Raw genomic sequence first — 14,608 nt, 5'->3', positions numbered from 1 at the left:
AAATAATTATTTGTTTGTTTGCAGTTTAAACTTTGATTATTTATATGTACGTATAAATTATATTGTGCTGAGAAACAATATACGTAAACGCATAGTAAGTAATTATCACAGCATATATTTTCATTTATAACGTTTAACCTAACCTACGAAAATGTTCAACAATATTAATTAATAAAAATATTCTTTGCTATTCATTTTTTGCCAGCAATAATAAAGTGTGTAAAAAGGACAATTTCTGCTGCCAAGAGTCTTAAAGTTTTTATAAAGTCCAATTAATTTTGTCTCTTCGAGTTATCAACATTCTTCCGGTTTAAATAAAAAGTTTGTAGATTATTTGTGTATAGTAAACATCCCAGTCATAAATTAAATGTTACAATAATTACTATAATATCCGTTATTATAATATGCAATCCATGAAATTCTTCATTTGATCGCCACGACTAAGAAACGGGCAAGAACTGTACTATTTTGAATGCCATTTTCAGGCAACAAATTTGTGACATTCGTAATTCGAGATTTCGATCGTCCAGATTGAATTTGACCGTTACATGTTAATATTATTTCGATCGTTGGCGGTTTATTAAATAGTAAAACCGTGTAAAATTTTTGTAAATTCAACTGTTTTTTTAGAAATACAGAATAAAATCACATGTCAAAGAACAATAGGTAGTACGTGATAAAAAAAAAAAAAAAATCGTAAATACATTTTATGCACACGACGTTAAAGCCGTATATTATTATTATTAATGTGTGCAAACACAGCTGCAATTCGTTATAGACCGTGTTATAGGTAATGATAAAAGTATTAAAAACTGTTGTTTTAAACATTATCGACTGCAGTAACACCAAAATGATCGCTGGCGAAATATTCGTGAAATTTATCGTTTTCGTCATACTGTGTTTCGTAGTTTCGTTGATCATCGTACCGCGACTCATGATCAAAGCATGACGGAGGAAAATGGCTTTGTAAAAAAAAATGTCATCTTCGTACACGACAGGACGACCGGATGTCTCGCTCGACGTCCTTGGGCCGCAGCAGAAAAGGCAGTGGTAAACAATAATTCTAGGACTGGCGTTATTATATGCCACGAAAAGAAAAAATAGTAGGATTAATAAGGTATAGTACCTACAATAATATTATATTTAAAAAATAAAAATGTTTTCGAATCATTTGTGGGGGACGCTATTGTAGGGACGTGTTTTTGAAATGATGATAAATGTAAATCACGTGGGAGATGACGATTTTAATGATTATAATAATAATAACAATATCTGTACTATATTATTGTTTTACAGACTGGGTGTATAATATTAAAATACGAAATAACAAAACCCCACAAACGCGGATTAACGAAACGCTGTATCAGCCAACATAAATAATGGCTGTTATCTCCACGTTATCTGCAACCGTAACGTGTGATTTCGGCTTTAAAATATCGGTTGCATTTATTAAACCCGTATTAAAACTATCATATTATTATTATATTAATACGTTGCGGAGTCGTCAGTAAAATTAAATAATCGCTGTTCACTAGCTGTATTAACGCTTTGTCCGTATTATATATTATTATGTATCTCGTTGACGTTCGTTTGAGCAATGTTGTGTAGGTACATCATAATGATATGAGTTGGTATGTTATACCTATTAAGTATAAAAAAAAACGCGTGACGAGGATGATAAAAGCGGCAATAATAATAATAATAATATTTAATTTTTTATGTTAATTCGTATTTTACCACAACCACATTCGTGCAATCTTCATGCCTAAATGGATATTGCAATCCATCTCTACCACTAAATGATTAATAGTCACATAGTGTACCATAGTGTTTGTTCCCGCCCACTTTGCATAATAGTATTGTTATACCTCTCATTTAAATGCCATCATACAGTTGTGCCTAGTACCTATATGGCTATATACAATTGTTTAATTAAAATTCTGTAAAAATTAATAATTGGGCAATTAAAATATTGAAATAATGCTATTAACCATGTCACATTTTCAGCTTCGTGTTTTATAGTTATATTGATGTTGTTAGGAAATTCCCAGAAGTTATTTTATATCAACAATATCTTAATTATTGTGTTTATATTTACATAACTTAATATTTTGTTAATTCATGATAAACTAAAGAACAAAATACAGTTTATTTCAAAAATTAAAAAAATATATCACTATACGATATCGTATTATTGAGTTTGAACTGTTGTGATAAGCTTATAAATATTATTAAAGAAGAAGAAAACAATTAAACTAAAATAAATATTTAAATTTTTATAATACCGATAAACAGTTAAGATTGTATTTTAAAATTTAAAATTACACAAGTAAATATTTTTTCTTCTAATTTCCTAAATGTATTATCTCCAGAATCTACAGTATTATGAAAGTGAAACAAGTAATTTTTTTGTTGATATTTTTAAGTACCAACCTTATTAACTTTCTCGATAACTTAATTTCAAAAACATTACTTATAGAAAAATAAAATATTATGTATTGATATTTACAAACATGGCTTTGCTGTAGGAGATACCATAAATAGTTACATGAATACAACTGATAGAAAAATGACTAGAAATTCGATTATTATTTTGCACGACAAACCCAACGCGACCACCGACCACGTTATCTAAACATACCGGTGCGACACACGGTGCGTAGAACTGGCGCATTGGTAACTGCTAACATAAATTATTATATGAAGTAGTAGAATTTAATTTTTAGTTTTTAACTATGCTCCACTTAGTGTAATTAAATTCATGCTATGTGTGTATAATATATTACGTGGTTTTGTATAAATAATATGTACAGTCTACGCATATTATAGTATCAAATACGTATAATGCACTTAATAACTATTTTATCAACTTGTATCGTAATAATATAATATACCTCGCATTTCTGTTATTACATTTGTACCTGCCCACCACGACAGTATTAGAATAATGATAGTTTTCTAAATACCCATTTACACACATTTACCTACTGTTCAGTTATTAAAAAACGCGTTTCTTTCAATTATACATTTATACACAATAATATTATATAGTATCATGCAGTTACTATAATTTATACTATCAAACTGTAATGACTAATGACAATTAAAGCTGTTAAAGCAGACATTTTTTAAATATCGGCATTTTGTTATGATGTATATCGACCGTTACCTAGTATGAGAGTGCTAAAATCAACTAAGATTCTAAAATGTTCCAAACGTTCCTCAAAATTATTGAATCCTAAACCAATAACTAATTTATCAGAGAAATCTGGAAAAGTTAATTTTATTCACTTACTACATGTAGTCTGATTTAAATCTTGACAAATGGTTTGTATTCATTAATCTTTTTAATAATTTAATAAGTTATGTTCTTATGTATAAAATTAATTAGTGTTCACAACTTAAAACATTATATAGAATGTATTATTAAAAAAATTGATCTTTCTTTCATAAATTAAAGATTTTAATTCACCATTTACAGCAAAATTTATTTTTTACGTCTGATTTTATCAAAATACTGTAATAAAACCATTAATTATAATATAATACGGGTTACTACTTATATTTACTGTTTCGTTAATTAATGGAAATCTTTTTTTATATTATTTCAGATTAAGAAATCAGAAGATTTAATAAACCCAAAAATTATTATTGAAATATAATTCAAAAACATAACGAGCATATATTTTTAATATTAATGTTGTTTTTAATTTTGAAACTAAAAAATACATTTTAGTAAATTTTTGAAATTTCAGCATTTTTTTTTCTTTTCTGAAATCGTTTACTAACTTTTAGAGTATTTTAATCTAATATTTATAAATTACTATGATTATAAATTATAATAAATTATTATAATATAATATAATATAATATACTGTATTTCCACAAAAATAGGGCACACTTCATAGCTCAGTATAGTATTATACATATTATTTTTTAAGGTTTATATTTGTGGGATAGAGACTTAACTATTGGATCATAAATTTCAATGACTTACAAATTCTTAAGATGATACTACACATACACCGTTTTACAAGTGTGCAATATACCACCAAATTCGCGCTCAGAAGATCACGCTTAACTTTTTTAGTTTAACAGTTATAGTGAATCGACCTAATATGAAACATTATGGTAAGAACATTGCGTTTGTTTGTACGTGTAAGATTTATTAAGGTGCTTAAGTTTTTAAGTGAATTATGAGCATTTTTAATTTAAACAGTATTTTTTTTTTTTTTATTTATTTAAATAAGGCTTCAACTCCTGAGGTTATTAGCCTGCAGTAAATACAAAATACAAAATAGTAGTTATAGAGTATGATCTTAAAGCTATGGGGACACATTATGTTTGACAATAGAAGGATTTTGTAGAGTATATGTACATTCAATTATTTTTCTAAATTAATTTTTCTAAGCCTATGTTTTTGAAAAAAACGTATATGTTTTTGTAGTTATCTTCGCCAAGTGCTTACACAGTATTATAGACGCAAAACTTGCTAAAAAATATTACCCATACCAAAAAACACAGACGTGTTCTGTCATGTTTTATCATAGATCGATTCACTATAATTTTTGAACTAATAAAGGTAAACGTGTTCTGCTGATCGTAAATTTACTTCATAATATGTTAGGCACTAGTAAGACAGAACAACCAATGCCCGTGTATCGCTCTATTGCATTTTGCGTATTAGCAATAGTTTCATTTTTCTGTGTACTCGGTTTCCGTGAACAAACGATATGCCATACTTATTTAAATAATTCAATATCTAATTTGTTATTAGTAGGGCCCGGAAGTTCATGCATTTTCATGTTTTTAATGAGTGCATCAAAAGTTGCTGGATGAGCTACAAATTTGAATCACAACCTGATGAGTTCAAAAATGAAATACAATTTTTTAGTTTGAATATTTTCGCATATTTTGAGATTTTTTTTACATAAATATGCATATTTAAAAAAAATTGCATTTTACCTTTGATATTTTTTTTTCATTAATATTTCATAGAAATTTCGGACTTTGAGTATAAAAACCTGTTTAAAATTATACAGGTCGTACTTTAATAATTTAATATTATGTAATTACTAGGGCCTGGATGTTCATGCGATAATTCGTGATAGGTGATAAGCCAGTTATACTTCTAGCTAAATTGAATTGAAACGAAAATCGACAATTGTTATATTCTAGAATATCAAGTATTAATAAAATGGTTTAATGACTGTCACGATTATCGTGATGACACGATACAAGAACGTATAGTGAGAGTCCGATCACAAGGTTTAGTCGTGTGCGATCGTCCTATAGTGTGGTTTTTGTTTTACATTGGTTTCCATTAATTTTAAAATGCCAAAAGTCGGAACGAATCGAATTTGGTGAAAATATATTTGCATCCGATGGAGGTGTTTTATTTTGTAAAATATGCGAAATGAAGGTGAACAGTGAAAAGTTTTCTCTTTACAAAAATATGTTGGCTGATAATCGCCGTTCACTTGTATTTGAAAATCTGTCAAAGTCACTGGTTGTAAATTGTAATTTCTAAAGTAAATATAACATAATATACTATATTAATTACTAAATAAATTGTGCTTGTTTTTTCCCATATTTTAATCATTTTTTTTTACCAAAAACGAAAATAACTTGACGTTTAAAAAAAAAATGCATATTTTATTTATCTTAAGCGCATATTTGCATGCATATTTTGATAATTTATTGTGCATGAACTTCCGGGCTCTAGTTATTAGGTAGGTATAATCATAAAAATAACAATAATAACCACAAAAACTACAATATATTAAATAATCATATATCATAACTTTGCACTTTTCCAGTTTGCAAACGAACGATGTTTTTTTACGTGTTGTTCAATATTTTACTCGCAGCAATAATATATTGTGAATATATAGAGAATTAAAATCGAAAAAGTTTTGAAAACGTTTGTATGTAAACAATTGGTGGACGGTGGTAGGTAATACGATAGATGCTAATAATATTGAATTCGAACTTCGAACTTTATTGTGATGTTACTATCTATTTGGTGTTTATCGTACACAATATTATTATTCACACATAACGAAGAAAGCTTTGAATTCACACGATTGTAACTTTAGTGAAACGCGTGTATAGCGGTAGATTCACCGAAGGAACGTATTATTCAATGATTTATAATCCAAACTTTACAAAAATAGTCTAATGTTTTTGAGGTGTAATAACTTGGTATAATAATGTAGACCTAATAGTGACAGCTGTCAGTATTGACAGCTGAATGCCACGGCAACGAATTTTTACTAATATAAATTATTTGGGTGTAATTATAAAATTATATAATTTATTATATCACTACACAGACGGTCACTCTTATATTTAGTGCTAGTATTCGTAGAATAGATGGACGTTTTAAAAGGCGTGTACAACGAAATAACTAATGAAACACCACCTGCCTTGTAAGTCTAGGAGGGCGTATAATTTTTTGACATCACTTTTTTTTCGATTGGGAGGTCGATCCTTAAGAGTTAAAAACAAACGAATCATCAATCAATAATTGATGAGCGTGAGTAAAAAAAAATAAAATAAAAACTTCCATTTAAATCCAACATAAGAAACAAACCACATTTTGATATACTGACACTTATTTCAAACGCGTCAAATATTGCTAATGAATATAATATATTTTATTTCTAACGCATCAAAAGTTTTTTATTTTTACAAATTATTACAAAGACAAAAGAAAAAATAATTTTAATTTTTTTAGTCCATAACAATTTGGCTACCTATTTATTATTAGTGCACCGTATTATTTTATCCAAATGTAAATTAAAAGAAAAACTTATACAACCATTTGCAATAAACAGATAATAGTTAAATTTAATGTATAACCTGACTTCGACCGTGAAAAAATATATTAATATAGCACAGTATCAGTATATGTATATTTTAGTGTACCTAGTACCTATACCTACTCAATTCATGAGAAAATGGAAGTATTGTAAAATTATAATTGTATTGTGTACCTTGTTTTGTGAATTAAAGTAGGTAAATTCATTCTTAAATATGGATAGCAGTGATAGAACTATATTATATACTTTCCTGAAATCTCTAAGAAAGATTTTAAATATTTATCAAAAATTGTAAAATAATTTTTAAGTATATAATAGTTACAGACATAAATTCAACTCTTATATTTGTTTTAAGATTATATAATTTCCTCAATCAATGCTATAAGTGCGACGATTTTATGAATGCTTTTACCTGATATGTCTGAGTAACCAATAGCAACCATATTAATATACCTATACCTATTCTATAAAATACTAATTTCTACTATTACTATTATAATCTGTAACCAATGGCAACCGTTCTCACAAAATAATTTTTGATTTCCATCGAGATTCTCAAAATCTCCGTGAGCATCTCTTTAAAATATGAATTTCTGAAATTCTTTAATTCCTTACGTAGTGAACTCCTAAATGGTGATATGAAAATACTTTCTATGAATATTTAAAGTCACTAGTTATCGTAGTTTAGGCTCTACGTATGGTTATCAGTCAGATATATTCGTTTGTAGGTACGTTATATAGATTAACGATCAAATTATATATGTTAATACTACTATAATATTATATTTGTATATATATTTTTTATATTCTGATTTCTTGAAAAATACAACACTTTACCCTAATGTTGTAACATTACATATAAACGTTCAGACAGGATACAGCGGTTAATTGAGTTGGGTTCACTTGCCACCTCAATTTCTAAATTTATATAAGGTATTAGTCATTCGTATAATACTACAATGTATACTAATTTGTACCAACTTCTCTCTATACTTGTATATCTATCCTAAGGAAAATATCAGTTCTTCAGCTTGGGCACCAATGTAAAACAATTTAGAAATCGGGGTGCTAGTCCGCTAAGGTAATCCACCTCCACCTGATTAAATATTGGCCACTCGTCTCACTTCAAACTATTTGGCACGGTATTTTTGGGGTGTGTATAAAAAAATGTCATGAATTATCGCATTCGAATCGAAATAATTTAAAATGTAAAATAATACACGATAAAAAAGTAAGATAAACTACACTACGCCTAGATAAGGGGTTTTCAACTCTTGTCCCACAAACACGTTTTAAACAGTGGGTGTATTTTTAATAATTAAATTTATGTTTTTATTACGAATGCGTCCCTTGAGATTGTTTAAAAATATCAAATAGGTGGTCTTGTTAATACATAGTAACACAAGTAAGTAAGATGCGTGATTTAAGATACTGGGTATAGAGATATTGATATATTTAGATGGCTGGATGCCAGATATTATGTTATAATATAATGCTAAAATATAAGTAGGTTTAATGACTTAAATATTTAATATTATTATATTGATGTTTTGGAATATGAAAAACACTAGGTTTGTGGATGATCAAAATAACTTTGTAATCATCGAATGTTCCAGCAATCTCTTCACCATGTTACCAGAATAATATAATGTGTTTGCCTTTACACGTCATAGTCGTAATAATAAATAGAAGACGTCTAGACGAATTCACATGCAAACTTTCTGCGGTGAAATAATATTATATTAATAACAACATAGGTAATAATATAGTCGTTTCGTGATGAAATGTTTGAGTTCGTCAAATATGCATACATGATACATCAACATATTATACACAAACGTTGCTATAATACACATGTAACATGTTTCATACTTTCAGAGCGATTTAATTACAAAGTCATCCTAGTAGGTAGCTATATTATACGAACAAGATGCACAACGCGTTATGCGATGTTAGTCAAAAAATTTATACCACGAGTATATTGAATTATATGAAAAAATACAAATAATTGATGAATAACTATAGCAAAAAAATTAACCGATATAGTACATGATAACAATATTAAACATGTATATATTTATTTAAAAAACATTATCTACATTAATTAAATGTGTACCTACTTATAAGCTGCAGAAGTTGGGAATTGAAATAGTAATTATCAACAATTTGTTCCGATTTATTTTTCCTTGCATTCTGGACAATCTCATTACTTATTTATAAACAACAATAATTTTCAAGTATGTCAATGTAAGTAATAAACATTTATATGACTTAAATATGTACAAAAATACAAGGCTGGGCATTAACGAGTTAATAAATTAAAAGTTAAGTTAATTTTAACTTATTAACTTAACTTACTAATTTGCTGTTTTAATTAAATAATCTTTAACCTAACTTATTTTTATCTACGTTAACTTAAAATAACTTCTACTTTTTAAGTTAATTTTGAATTTTCGTTTTATCTAGAATATATTTTAGTCTTTAACGGTTCGTCGATTTAAAATTCGTAGAAAATTAGAAAATATTGTTGGAAAAAAAAGAGGATATTTTCGTAATTATTTTTATAAATAACAACTAATATGTTATATTATTAATTAAGTTTGTACTAATAACATCATAAATAATAATTTTTTATATAGAGATAACATTGTAACAATGTGACATTTAGTCGCCCGTATGAGTGTATGACCATAATATTATTATATTATAACTTATAAGATATATCAATAGCTATGAGCTCACGAATGCACGTTTAATAATACCAGGCTTGTTATTAGGTACTTATTAATTATTATTATTATTACTTAATATTTATTAATATCTTATTTTATAATTTTTATGATTGTTGATTATTATGAATTGTGTCAATTTTATTACAAAAATACCTACCTACCTATAAATAGTGGTGTATTATACGTTTGTGGTTTTCACTTATTTTAAAACCTTTTCAATGATTTTTTTTTACTAACTTAACTTATTAATTGAAGTTAAATTTAATTGATGTATTAAAAAATATATTAACTTAACTTAATTGAGTTAAAAAAAATCATTTACTTGCCCAGCCTTGCAAAAATTGTATTAATATAGCAAGATAATAGATTATGTTATATTTTTAAATAATAGTGGTTATCTTTTTAAAAATGGAAATTTTGCAACAATTGTGTAAACAACCAGCAAAGTTAAACTGATTTAAAATAAATCATGTATTAAGAGGGTGCCACTCCGTATTTGTTGTCTCAGTCTTACAAATACGTAACTGCAAGTTTAAGCCCAAACAGTTCACGTTTTACTCCGTTGGCTTAAAAATTAGAGTGAATATACCTATTATGAAACTTGATGGTAAGAACATTATGTGTTTTTTTTTTTTTTGAAGTATTTTTACGATAATTCAGTTTTAGCTTATCGAACCTAAATATCATGTGTAAAAAAAATAAAAGTTATTTAATTCATTACAATCGATGGCAATATGATCTTAAGGTTTATTAAAGTCATAAGACTATAAGAGATAGGTACAATGAAATGTGAATTGTAAATGTAGGACAGTATCGTGAGTTATATTGAAGAATATTAAAATTTAAAGGATATAATAAATCAGATCACAATAATATATTGCCTTTTATTAATCTTTTCATTAAATAAATATCCATGTTATTTATTCATCATTTATTTAGACTACTTTTAAATATAGTATACCTCCTCATAGTGATGAATGTAAGTGTAAATCATTTATTTGATACTTATTAGACAATTAAAAAAGTACACGATAAATATTTATGTGGAGTTAATTTAAATTAATGCTTCCTTTACTCTATATTTCGCATCTTTCCTGACATCAATCACGAAAATTATTCTACCACAACATTAAATTTAAGTATACGTGGTGTCTTATTCATAATATGTTTGAAATATGATTTTGATTAACAATACCATACTAAAGATTCACAAAATTTATTATAATTTATAGTCTACGTGAATCCTTATATTAACTGACAATATTGGTAAGCTAGTTTAATTAAAAACATTAAACGATGTAATATATTATGTTAATCGTCAATGATCTATAATATTTCTGCACGTGGGTACTATACAATGAGTTAACACTCCAATGACAAAAAATAATTTTGTGCATAATTTAACTGACCATTATATTGTTACGAATCGATATCCATTGCATGACGGGTAATTCGATTTGATGTTAAAAGAACTATTAAATATTTAAGAGTTCGTGTAAACCCTTATTATACATTTGTGTAAACTAAAATTTATACATTATGCGTTAGAATAAAGTATAAACATAAGAATTTAGTTTTAAAAAAAGGCGGGTTTATAGATAAAAATAAAAACCAATAGCTATAAAAGTATATTGTACCATACGTATAATGGAAAAAATGCAGTTTATTTTGAATTTGAAACTTCTCCCCGTAACAGAATAATAATAATTATAAGCATTGTTTATATCACTATTATAGTATTATATTAGGTAGTGTTAGTAGTTTTATAAATTATAGATTATTATTAAATCTATAACTGCAGGTTTGACGTAATATTTATTTTTGAATGAGAAAATATATTAACAATTTAAAGATAAGTAATTATGTCGTAACTTGTAATTCGCTATTGTACACAATAAATTTAATTAAAATCTTGTTTTGTAAAAACTTGTGTTTACTGACATTTTATTTTACTAACTTATGTGGCTGTGTTATGCTAAAATGAAATAATACTTTTATTTATAAAAACAATTTTATTTTGAACTATATTTTCTAAACTATGAATTTATAGTCAATTTACTTAATTTATGTTGTGTATTCAATTTTTATTTTGAAACTCTATTTATAACCATATGCCACGTAATTTATAACATCATATAAGATAGGCACTATTATATGATAGTGCTTTTTACTGTGCAGGTGCAAAAAATTATTAAAAAAGTTTTTTTTATATTTGGTGAGACATCCTATTATTTATACAACTTACTAATCTTAATAGTGCTAACCAAATTTATTAGATATAGAAAAAATATATTGTTTTTAAATGAATTTTTCATTCAAAATAATTTTACTCATCGATACAAAACAAAATCAATAGTAACTTAATTATGTGTCCAATGTAGACATCAACTGCCTAACTAAAACACCAATTATGAGTTCAGGTAAATGTTTTATATAGAGATGTCATTCTCAGTTTGCTTTTTGAAACAGCAATGTAATTTTTAAAGTGTTCTTCGCTTCTTTGCCTTTGTTGGGCCCAGTTTTTTAATATAAATGAAATAATTTTATCCATGAGTATAAATGACGTTTTTGTGAAACATTTTGACATTGCTGCGAAACCCACAGTTATAAAACAATGAAATTTCTTTAATAACGTTGTCTGGACCGATTTCTGTCATATTATATTATCTAAATTTGCTTAAAAATAATAATAGATTTTTATACACACTGTCCTATAAGTTTTAAGCTCAAACACTAACCTTCCGAAGTTAACTAACCCAAACATGACTTTTCTCTGGAAGAATGTCACAAACAATTTATCCGATATACGCACAAACCAAAAGGGTTTTTTTCTTGTACGCCGTAACTATACATTAAAAATAATATTATATTTACTATGAAAGTGGCTTTCAGAATCTTTAATTTTTAATTTTTTAATAATGTATAGTTTTTATTTTATGAAATAATATGTTAATAATATGAATAGTTGTTCGTACAAAATCATTTTTGTATTTTTGTATTTTTTTTTTTATAAATAAATATGTATACCTCGGCGTCTATATCCATTGGCGTTCAAGGAGTTTTAGGTTAACAATTTTTAAGGATTCAGTATTGACATATTATATAAACAAGAACAGATCATATTAAACTACATTTTTGTAGTTGGTAAACAGTATGAAATGTATATTTAATTTAATATTTTTAAAAACTATTTATAGTTTTTAAAATATGGTTATACAATATTGTAGTATTGCTTTTTTCGACCTTTTCATGTCCGTATTATTATGGCGTATTTATAAATATTAATTGTACAAACGTAGACGAGGTCGAACATTATATAAATACATATTCGAACCGATATTTTTCCCGGTTATTTATTCGGCTTTGATTAATAAAAATTAAGAAAATTTACGAGCTTCGTGATACAAACAGTACAAACAGTAATTAATTTCACAACGATGCAGTGGCGGTGTAAATATCACGAAATGGAAAATATAATGTGCAAAGAAACAAACAAAAAAAAAAAAGGTCGGTGAATGAAACAAAAACGTAGTAATTGTCCAACATTCACTGTGAAAACTTTACGATGTAATAAATTTTTCGTTCTTTTTAACGACCATATTTTCATTATTATTATTATATACACAACGACTGACTTCGATCGAGTACCCGATTTCTCGAGCACATTTGGAACGGCGCTGTGGTGGTGGAGTTATAGTTAAACTAAACCATTACTTACCTTCAATTAACGATCAATACGGGGTACTAAAAATCGTTTAATATTGAGGATCAAAACAATGGATCAAGTCTTACATATACATATATGCTATAATAATATTTTAGTTTAATTCTCGCGTGGATATCGAATGATGTAAGTTAACTACAATATTATGGTGTTTGTGATTATTAACGATAATAAATACTCGATCGTACTGACGGGGCAAAGATTCACAGGTCACACAATAACTATAATATAATAACATAATTAAGTTCCACCGACGGTGACCTAAAATACGTCATAATATTATGCTGGAAATTTGTAATATTTCATAACACGTGCAATGTGCATAGATGAAACTAGAGACATGTATCTCCGGTACACATTTGTAACCGTGTATACCCCACATTCCGGCGAAATCTTTCAGAGTATTTTGAATTCAAATTTGTACAAATATTGTCAACAATAACATCCACAATCTGATAGTAACATAATTTTCAAATTTTATCGGTTTGATTTCGAACGGTGTAATGGCGGTGGAGTTACAGTTGAAAGAGACGAATTATAAGCCAAAAGTTGATATGAAACGTAATTTTTCAATAAGTATAACAATTTAAAATAATTTGAACATAATATGTTTATTATAGCCTTATAGCTAATAGGTAACTCATTCAGTTCTAAACCAATGTCTTTTTTTTTATATACATAATATTCTGTTCATATCGTTCTAAAAATAAGAACAAACTTCATTAAGATGTAGATCATATTTTGACACATTTCGTTTTAAATAATATTCAACTGCTAATCGAAATAAAAAAATTAATAAAAACAGTCAATATAAAATATTAATAGACATAAAAAATTAAAAACACAATCACTATGACTAAAAAATTGATCTTTTATTGTAGTTTAGTATGTTTTTGCTTTTATCATATAGCGCCATAAACAAATTGAGAGACTACCTATTAAGTGACTAATATCAGAAAAATTAGCATTCTATGCCAATGCGTGATATAAAAAACTGATACAAATATGCGAAGTTTAAAATGCTACACAAGAAACTCATATAGTTTAACACTTATATTATGTTTTACCACAACATTTATTTTTTATCACCCATCAGTTGTTCGCACTAAGATACAGAGTTATCGGATAATGTGAGGTGATAGCAATCGTTTAATATCGAAGATTTTAGTTAATCTTACATTATCATACCGTTTGTAATTAACTATAATAAATGTTCGCTCGTATACTGACCCGGCAATGATTCACAGGCTACACAATAATGATATAGGTAATAACACTAATAATATACCAACTAATTTACGAATTTAGTTCCACCAACGGCGACGTAT

General features: G+C 26.9%; 1 long non-coding RNA gene across 1 annotated transcript; it reads left to right on the top strand.

Annotated features, from left to right (window-relative positions):
* Positions 1-768: 768 nt before the first annotated feature.
* Positions 769-3,749, top strand: LOC149055819 (uncharacterized). The gene is made up of 2 exons (XR_016191627.1): positions 769-1,117; positions 3,612-3,749. It is a non-coding gene; the product is annotated as an uncharacterized LOC149055819 (long non-coding RNA).
* The last annotated feature ends 10,859 nt before the right edge of the window (positions 3,750-14,608 follow it).

This window comes from Diuraphis noxia, unplaced genomic scaffold, assembly GCF_037042655.1.
Source record: "Diuraphis noxia isolate RWA-SAM2 unplaced genomic scaffold, SU_Dnox_SAM2 contig0004, whole genome shotgun sequence".
Classification (NCBI taxonomy): Eukaryota; Metazoa; Arthropoda; class Insecta; order Hemiptera; family Aphididae; genus Diuraphis; species Diuraphis noxia.
The sequence above is the reverse complement of the archived record's forward strand: the minus strand, read 5'-3'. Positions and strand labels throughout refer to the sequence as shown.